Raw genomic sequence first — 10429 nt, 5'->3', positions numbered from 1 at the left:
TTGATGCTTGTGGATGTTTGTTGGTGTCTAGGCATTAAAGAGTTAGGTATTGATCATAGTTTTTGTGGTCTGGGCTTGCTTTTACCCTTTCTTCTTGAGAAAGCTTTCCAAGTATTCAAAGGGGCTTGGGTGTTGTGATCTAAGTCTTCGGTCACTGCAACCATATCTGCTTTAGGGGCACCCCAAACTCAGTAGTGCTGTGGCTCTTGCAGACTCATAGAAGTACTGCCTTGGTGGTCTTGGGTAAGATCCAGGAGAATTCTTTGGATTGTCAGGCAGAGACTTTTGTTCTTTTTTTTTACTTTCCCCTAAACAAATGGAGTCTCTCTCCCTGTGCTGAGTTGCCTGGAGCTGGGGGTGGGATGACACAAGCACCGCCGTACCACCACAACAGGGACTACACTGGGTCAGACCCAAAGCCAGCACAGCACTGGGTCTTGCCCAAGGCCTGCAGTGACCACTGCCTGGTTACTACCAATGTTCACTTAGGGCCCCAGGGGCTCCACAATCAGCAGGTGGCAAATCCAGCCAGGCTTGTGTCCCTCACTTCAGAGCAATGAGTTCCCCAAGCCTGGGACCAGCAGAGATGCTGTCTGGGAGCCTGGGCCTAGAGTTGGGAACCTTAGGAATCTACCTGGTGCTCTGTTCTACTATGGCTGAGCTGGCACCAAAGCCCAAGACAAAGTCCTTCCCACCTTTCTCTTTTCTTTCCTCAAGCAGAGGAGTCTCTTCTTATGGCCACCATTACCACAGGCCCATGGTAAATAGTGTCTGGCTATTGCTGATGTTCACTCAAGACCCAAGGGCTCTCCAGTCAGTGTGTGGTGAATGCTGTCAGTCCTGAGACTCTCCCTTCAGGGCAATGGGCTCCCCTCTGGCCCAGGGCAGGTCCACAAATTCTGCCTAAGAGCAAAGGCCTAGAATCAGCAGCCCCAGGAGCCTACTTGGTTCTCTACTCCACTGTGGTAGAGCTGCAAGAAAAACTTTGCTCTTCCCTCTTTTTCTCAAGCTGAAATAGGCTTTCCTCATAGCCACCACAGTTGGCAATATGCTGATTTACACCTGAAGCCAGTATGGCTCTGAGTCTCACCCAAGGCCTGTGGTGAGTACTGCCTGGCTACCACTGCCAATTATTCAGGGTCCAAGGGCTCTTTAGTCAGCAGGTCATAAATCTCGTCAAGACTGGGCCCTTCCCTTGAAGGTCTTTAAGGTCTGGGCTGTGTCTAGAAATGTCATCTGGGAGCTAGGGCCTGGAATGCCTATTGCCTTATCTACTGTGGCTGAGCTGGTGTCCAAGTTGCAAGACAAAGTCCTCCTCACTCTCCCCTCTCCTCTCCTCAAGCAGAGAGAAGGAATCTCTCCTGCAGTTAGCTTCTCTGCCTGGGGTTGAGGGAGGACATGCAAATACTCCCTTAGCTGGTGCACACCAAGTCCACTGACTCCAAGCCCAGCACAGCATCAAGATTTGCCCAGCAATTGCAGTCCTTGTGGCTCAGACTGCCTTTCAAGTTTATCTGGAACCCGGAGCAATTTAGTCGACAGCAGTGAGGCTTGCTGGAACTCAGGTTCCAACCGCTGGGATGGGCGATTCTCCTCTGGCTAGGGCTGGTCTAAAAGCTGTCTCCATAAATGTCAGCTGATTTCTGCCCAGTGTTGCTTTGCACTGTGACAGGGCAGCACTGAGTTTCAATGCAAAGTGCCATAATCACTGCACTCTCCCTCCTCTAAGTGCACAGATTCTTTCTCCGCACCATGTGGCTGCTGCCAGGGGATAGAGGAGGGATGATAAAGGCAACTCAAGACTGTCTTTCCTACCCTCTTTGGTGCCGCTTTCCTTAATATGATGTTTAAACCAGGTATTGTGATCATTTTCCTGATTTTTGGTTTTTACGAAGATGTCTTTTTGTGTAGATAGTTGTTTAGTTTGGTGTTCCTCTGTTGGGTGTGTAAAAAGTAAAGTAGAGGGTCCTCTTCAAAGACTTTCCTCCCCATTTAATTAGGAATAAATAGTAACTTCTCTTAGAAGCAAAATTTATTCAAAGACCTGTGCTAACATTCTTAAATATCTGCTAGCTGTGATAAATAAATCAAGGTACTTTATGTTCTTAGCTCCCACAATTTAGCCTAAATATGCTGGCATGCTTATACTGATCCAAGCAAGCATTAGCTCATAGCCTGTTCCTCTTCCTTATTTGAAGGTGTTTTTACCTTTCTCAGCATTCCACAAGTTACTTCCTCCTTCCTTTGTTCTCCTCTGCCTTTGCCTCTTTAAAAAAGTTCTAAGTTGCTAGCCAATCGGGACAAATACAGACTGTGAGGTCCCGTTCCAGCCAGTGAAAACCAGACACAGCAGTAGGGTGGACACGTCAGATTATAAATAACCCTGTCTCCTTTGTTCGGTGTACTCTCGTGGCAAAACTGCTGGTGAGTGTACCCTTTCTGCAGAAAGTAAAAATGGCCTTGATGAGTAACTTAAATTTATGTTCAAGTGCTATTTCTTTACGGTACTGGGGAACAAGCATTTCAAACAGGTGGGGGAACGATTGCTGGAGACTTCTATTTGGCCATCTTGCTTTGCCCCCTCTTTCCAGAAATCTAGGTTTTAACAAGTCTCCAGCTAATAGTAATGTGCCTAAATTTTGAGAGCCACTGCTTTAGTCTATTCTGAATAGGAAGAGTGGCAAGCATCACATGTCTGAGTCTACCAGTGGTTGCAATCTAAGCTGCATGTTACAGCCACCTGGGGGAAGTTTTGAAAATCCTGGTGCCCAGGCTGCATTCAAAGCCAGTGAAATTTCGTTAGGTGGCTCTGATGAGCAGCTGAGGCTGAGAACCACAGGTGTACTAGATTTTACATTGTGCCTTCCACCTTATAAAGCTCTACAGTCATGCCCTTCTTCCTTAAAGCCATAAAGATAATGCACATGGGAACGGTATCTTGCATTTGAAAATGCTCTAGCAGATGCTACATTTTTTCTGGAACAGATATGTTCCAGAGAAGATTCTTCACCACTGCACAGATGAAGCCACCTAGAAGGCAACTGACTTGCTCAAGGTCAAAGAAAGTGACTGGGCCATGGCTCAAAACTAAGAATCCTGGGGCTCACTAATTTGTTTGTTCATTCATTCATTTATTCACAGTAGCCAACAGTATGTTGGCTACTGTGCTAGTTTCTGGACACATATGGACGAATGTCACTGAGCCCTGACGAAAGGATTTACAGTCTGCTGAGAAAATGGATGGACAGACAGACACGCAGCCACAACAATATGGAGAGTGCTTCAGTACAGGTGGCAACAAGGTCCCCTGAGATGCAGACAGACACATAGCCACAACAATGTGGAGAGTGCTTATGTGTAGGTGGCAACAAGGTCTCCTGAGATGATCCAGCAAGAATTCCCAAGCCTTTGGTGGAAGGGATAGCTGTGGAGAGTTTCCAGGGAAGCTTGGTTGGTGGTCTGGGACATGTAGGAGATGTCCAGGCAACAGCAGACAGCTTATATCAAGGCGTATCTAGAGAACAAACCTGGAGAAGCAGAGTGTTCTGAGAATCTCAGGGAAGGCCTAGTACCCAGACATAATGCCCCATTCAAGACCTTGCAAGTCTTTTTCATCTTAGTCTTATTGTCCATTAACAGGTTATTCAGTTACATTGGAGCAGTATCCGAGGGCAATGCCAGCACTCCAGGCCCTGCACCATTTTTGGTGGTATTCCAGAGAAAATGGGATTTGGTCTAGGGGTCTTGTCTTCCTTTTCCGGGCCAAGCACAGGGATAGGCTTTGCCTTCTCTGTGGTATAATAAATGGGGTGGAACCCGAGGAAATTGTTGGTGGGGGTTGCTCGGTATGTGAAGTGGGAAACTTTATGCCCCAGAGCTCAGCATTACCAGAACCAGGTCTGGCTTCCGTCCCGTGCAAGTTACTAGAGACCTGACCCTTTCAAGCCATTTGACCTCTGCATCTCTCATATTTGTACGGTGGCCATGCCTCCCTCATTGGGTTGCTGTGAGGCTTCAAGACAATAATTCCTGTGAACAAGAACAGGGAGATACCAGCTGCTTCACTGATGCTGTCACAGTGGAGGGAAGTAGGGGCTGGAAGTGGAGGACTGTGCTCGCTATGGCTGTGTTCTCTCCAAAACCTTGACTCCAGAAATGTGTTTCACTAGCTGTGGGCTGAGGGCAGATCAGGAGTGAGAGAGCATGAGAGGGGCCTGCTGAGACTCCCTGGCCATGCAACTGTATTCAGTTTTCAGTTTTCTTTCTGGCACACATTGATGCCAGTGTTGCTGCTCAACAAGGAAACAGAAATACCTCGTGGATAACTGATGGCAAATAATGTTCTCCTCACATTTCTTACTACTTCCTGAAGAGGGCTGCTTCTGCATGAGGACGTGGAAAGAGGAAGCCCTCCCTGCCCAGAGGTGGATCCCAGAGGGAGCCAAGCAGTGGCTGTGCTTTGATTGGAGAGTGACGACCCTGCATAATCATGATCCCCCCAACTCCGGCACCCATTTGGCTCCACCTGGAGTGGGGTCAATTTCCTCACACAGGCTGCTTCAGATGCCCCTCTTTCCCCAAGATGATGCTCACCCATTTTAGCAAACTCACCACTCTGAAAATCAGTCTATATTAACAAGAATAACAGACTGTATTTTGGCATTTTGGGGTCAACAATATGGAAGAGAGTAAAAATATGGAGAAAAATCTCTGGATATCCAGGAATGTAGGATTACAAACTGCTATGATAAATGACTTAAAAGATTACTTTAAAGTTTTTTATTTGAAAACAATTTCAAACTTGCAGAAAAGTTTCAAAAATAGTACAAAATATATCCTATGTACTTTATTCAGATTTGCCTGTTGTGAACATTTTCCTCCATTTATTATTTCTTCCCACCCCCTTTGCATATATACATTTTTTCCTGAACCCATTCAAGGATAAATTACCTTCATACTTGAGAGTAATTTACATATCTCATGGTTACTCACCCCTAAATACCTTAATGTGTATTTCCTAAGATTATGGACCTCCTTTTACTTAACTATTGCATGATTGTCAACTTCAGTAAGTTTTATGTTCTTTAATTTATTGTCTGCAAGGTGTGTAAGAACAGTAAAATGTGTGTTTTTTTAGTAAAAGGGTATATGAAGGCATGGAAATGTAAACTTTTGCTGAGGGTTAAAGGATTGTCTTAAGTTAGATGAGGAAAGCTGAAGGTTCAAAAAAGTGGTTGAAAAATTGTGAAAATTAATCTTACAGAAGAAGTTCTCTGTGTGAACATGGTGACTAAATTCAAAAGGGTTATAAGGTTTTTGCTTCTTTAAAATTTCTGAGTCGTGATTTTGGCAAAATAAATAACTTGTGGTAATCTGTAATTCCCAAAATCAAACTTCAGTTTCAAAATTGTCTTCCCTGGCACCTGGCTTTTCAAATACTTCAGAAGGCCCCTGAAATGTCCAGAAGAGAGAGGTAAACAGGATTATTTGACATGTTCAGGTACATGGGATTGCCAAAATGATGCTCAATCTTCTTTAGGTTACATTTTTGTGAATAATACTAATATATATTCTGAAATTTTATAGGATTTCTAAAATTCTAATGTCTAAGTATATGTTACCAATCACAATTACAGTTATGTTAAGTTATTGTAAACCACAGAAATAACTAAAAGGCATACACCGTATATGACTTTGTAACTTTACTTCATCCTCTTCATTTACATAGGGTGTGTCCCAAGTAGAGGGTATTTAAACTCACAAAAACTCTGTAACAGGGCCTTTGAGCTCCTACGCTCAGGCCCGCTCCCACCCTGTGGAGTGTACTTTCATTTTCAGTAAAACCCTTCATTCCTTCCTTGCTTTGTGCGTTGTGTCCAATTCTTTGTTCAAGACGCCGAAACCTGGACATCCTCCATCATTAACATATTGACTGTTTCTTGCAGCTGGAGTCCATTTCCACTCCAGTTTGCCCTCTGCACACGCATATACACACCCCAGCCCTGCACATGATGCTGCTGCCACTGCTGCCACTGCTACCAGTGTTTCATAGCTGCTGTGTCCTGTGCTCCATTTCTTTCCTCATCAATTGATTGTTTAACTTAGTGGCTTAAAATACAACCATTAATTATTTCTCACATTTCTGTGGGTTGGCAATCTTGGTAGTTTTTCTGCTGGTCTCATCTGGGTATACACACATGGCTGTTTTCATCTTATGATTAAGCTGGGCTGAAGAGTCCAAGATGCCCTCACTCACACATCTGGCTGTTGGTGGGATGCCTCAGCTCTAAATGGCTGCTAAACATCCAGGAGGCCAGCATGGGCTTCCTCACAGCATGGCAGTCTCAGGTTTCGAAGAAGTTGAAGATGGAAGCTGCAAGGTCTCTTAAGGCCTAGACTCATGAAACCACACACATCACTTCCACGATATTTTATTGGTTAAAATAATAGACAAAGCCAGCCCATATGCAAGGAGGTACAGAAATAAACTCCAAGGGTGAAGTCTTGATGGGAGGGAGAGCAATGCCACATTGTAAATGGGCATGGATTCATCAGGGGCCATTATTATAATGATCTACCATACCCCATGATCTGGTGAGCAAGAATTAACCAAAACATGCCCCAGCAGGAAAAAAGCAAGCCTCTTTCAACTACAGCACTGGCATGTCAGCTAGTGATCTTTGGTGGCAAACAACAGAAACAGACTGTAGCCAACTTAAACAGAACAGCCACCCATGAGAAGGGCATCAGAAAGCTCACAGGCTTGGTGGAGGAGTTTTGCAATGAGACCTCAAAAGCATCAGGAACAGGGCAGCTCTGGGGGTGGGGAGCAGTCTCAAGCAGGGATTGATGGACAGCCATTTGAGGGGACTACCATGGGAATGACTTTATTTTTGCTGACTTTTTTTTTTTTTGGTCTTTTTTTTTAGTGTCATTTGGCTCAAGATTCAGATTTCTTGGGGAGCACTGGCCTGACTTGGGACATGTTTCCAGGGCTTCGTTGGGTAAGTGGGCAGGAAACTTGATTGATAGGACTATGTGGGGTGGGGAGAAGGGAGCACCCCAAAGGAGAAGATGGGCACTGTGGCAAAAAGTGGAGGAGGTGCTAGGCAGGCAACAATGCCCACTGTCTCCTGATGTCCAACCTGTTCCTGGGGGCGCTCACTTGGATCTCTGGGGTCTGATAGTGACTTAGGAGTGATCCCCTAAATCTAACTCAAGGACTCTGCTTTTACCCAATGAATGAAAACAGTCATTAAAAAACATTTTTCCCTCCTACATGCAAAATGTAATTTTAGGTTAATTTTGTCACACTGGACCTTTTTTTTCTCATTAAACATTGTTTTCATGGGTCTCAAAATCCTGTGACAGATGTTTGGTCAAATTGATTCTGATTAATGAGTACCGATTTTAAAAACTAATAACTTCAAAAAACTGTCACACACACACAAAAAAACAAATGGTCCACAAAACATTCTCCTTTCCTTCTGGACGTTTTATGATGCACTTATTGTTAACTAGTCTTTTACTATTAACTTAAATGTCCAGTTGAAACAAATAGTTCTGAGACTTTTTCCACCACTGATTAAGACTCGGGTGGCATGCATTAGGGCTAATATTCATTTGGCCTTCTGAGATTTCTGGGCAGACTTGGTGGCCTTGCCAGCTCCTGCAGGCTTCTTGTCCACTGCTTTAATGACATCCACAGCAACTGTCTGTATCACATCATCAACAGCAAAGGGACCCAGAAGAAAACAGTTAGAGAAGCTTTCTACACACAGAACCATATCAACAATGGCAGCATCACCCGATTTGAAGAATTTGGGTTCATCTTCCACCTTCCCACCAGAATGGTGACCAATCTTCTCCATCAGCTCAGCAAACTTGCAAGCAATATGAGCCATGTGAAAATCCAGCACAGGGGCACAGCCAGTATTGATTCGGCCTTGATGGTTCAGGGTAATCACCTGAGCAGTGAAGCCAGTTGATTCCATTGATGGGTCATTTTTGCTGTCACCAACCAGGTTGCCACAATAAGCATCTTTGACAGACATGTTGTTGACATTGAAGCCCACGTTGTCCCCAGGAAGAGCTCTGCTCAAAGCTTACTAGTGCATTTCAGCAGACTTCAGTTGTGATGTTGACTTGAGCAAAGGTGCGGTACCCATGCTAGGCTTGAGAGCACCAGTCTCCATTTGGCCCACAGGGGCAGTATTGATACCACCAATATTGTGGACATCCCTGAAGGGCAGATGAAAGGGCTTCTTAGTTGGACAAGTTGGTGGTAGAATGCAATCCAGAGCTTCCAGCAGTATGGTTCCACAGGCATGGCCATTTTTATGGGTGACTTTCCATCCCTTGAGCCAAGGCATGTGAGCACCTGGGTGCAGCCTTCTGTCACTATTCCCACTTATAATTGGCACAAATGCTTCTGTGTCTGGGCTGTAGCCAATTTCTTAATGCAGGTGCTGACTTCCTTAATAAATTCCTCATATCTCTTCTGGCGTTAAGGTAGCTCAGTGGAATCCATTTTCTTAACACCAACAATTAGTTGTTTCACACTCAGCGTGAGCCAGAAGGGTGTGCTCATGGGTCTGTCCATTCTTGGAGATAACAGGTTCAGATTCATCAATGGAAGCAACAGTCAGGCCAGGATAGACAGCCCCAAATGTCCCCGTAATCATGTTTTTGGTAAAGACTCAATGTCCTGGGGCATCAGTGATGAACACACAACACTTGCAGGTCTCCAGTTCCCACAGGGAGAGGTGAATGGTGATCCAACACTCACTCTCAGCCCTCAGTTTTATGCAAGACCCAGGCTTACTTGAAGGAACCCTTTCCTATCTGAGCACCCACCTTCTCAAATTCTCTAAATGCCTCTTTTGTCGATCTGCTTAAACTAGAGTCTGTTGTCTGCAACTAAGAACCCTGCCTGATATACACATTCACACATGCCCCCGCTGCCGAGCTGTAAATGTTAAACAATAGGCTCTCTGGGGAAAAAAATGCCCTGTGCCATTTTGCACTCCCACCAGCAGTATAGGAGAGTTCGGGCTGCTTTGTGTTCTTGCCAGCATCTGTTTGTCAGCATGTTATTGATGTTGGTAAAAGAAACAATGCAATTAAAATAAATGTTCTAATATCATAGTGTGATTTTGGGTGTGGGGCAAAATATTAACACACCTTTCTATTCCTCTATCACTATTTTTACTATTAAAGAAAAGCACACTTATTTCAGCCTAACACCTCCCATTTGTTGACCCATATAGTCACAAGTGGAGAATTTGGGGAAGTCTACCCCTTGAAATATTGTTTCATTGAAACCACAGAAATGTCTGAAAATGTGTAGACATAGCTTCTCTAATTGTTCCTGTCCTCTCTGCAGGGGTGTGAGCCCATGGTGGGCAGAGCCGTCCCACCACTGGTCCAGGGTAAATCACTTTATCTCCTTGGGTTGTCCTATGAATGGGAAGGAGACTACGAATAAAGTGAATCAGGTATAGCAGTTCAACTTCAGGATCAGTCTGTAATTTAGTGTAATTTTCATGTTAGATTAGGAAGCACATTCAAAGACAAGAGGCATATGGTTAGTAACTAATTAACGGCCTTGATGGAATTCTTAACAATTCAGGATATCGTGCTGATTTGAAGCCATTGCCAGCTCCCTCTGTTAATAAGCTGTGCTCTGTTCCCCCTTATCTCTGACTCCCAGAGTCTGCTGCAGAGCTAGATAGGGATTTCAGCCTGCATGCCCATCAGGGCCCAACTTGCTGGGGACTGGCATCTGACCTCAGGACCCCCAACTTCAATTTTTCATCTACACGGAATTTTTCTTGTCTTACCTTCCAAGGCAATGTTCTCAGCACATGATCCCTGACATCCAGAGAAATCCTTGTTATCAGTGTCAGAGTATTTTAATAAGAGACTGGGCCCAATTTGTGCTCACTGGTGTGTGAGAAGAAGACCGAGAGCAAGGTGGGTGAAGGGGAGGCAGCAGAGCGGTGGTGAGCTCAAGCATTCCAAAGAACCAAATAAATGATTCTGGATAATCCACCATTTCAGTATTGCCTTTTCTCCCCTCTTTAGTGCAGATGGCATGGGACTGTATTAGATCAGGTGGTGACAGGAGGACAAGCACCTACTGAACTCCTCAGGCTGAAACATCTCATCCCCTCTGCCTCTTTAAAAGTAAACCTAGGAATTGCATTCACTCTGTTGTAATCCAATTTTGAAGCTTCTAGAAATAGGAAATTTGTTGCCAGGCCTCAGTAGAAGTAATTCCTTTCCCTAAAAATCAGGAAGGAATTAAAACAGCATGCAATGGGGCTGGTGAAGTGTGTCCTTGTAAAATATTAGACTTGGCTCGTCTGGTTTTAACTAATATGCCAAACTATAGGTGTGGATATAACTTATTTCTGAATTCCATGAT

At 44.5% G+C, this 10429-nt stretch overlaps 1 pseudogene; it reads right to left on the bottom strand.

Moving 5' to 3' along the window:
- Window positions 1–7619: 7619 nt before the first annotated feature.
- Window positions 7620–8786, bottom strand: LOC100604122 (annotated as a pseudogene).
- Between the last annotated feature and the right edge of the window lie 1643 nt (window positions 8787–10429).

Source organism: Nomascus leucogenys, chromosome 13 (genome assembly GCF_006542625.1).
Source record: "Nomascus leucogenys isolate Asia chromosome 13, Asia_NLE_v1, whole genome shotgun sequence".
NCBI lineage: Eukaryota > Metazoa > Chordata > Mammalia > Primates > Hylobatidae > Nomascus > Nomascus leucogenys.
This window is presented reverse-complemented; position numbering and strand designations above follow the sequence as displayed.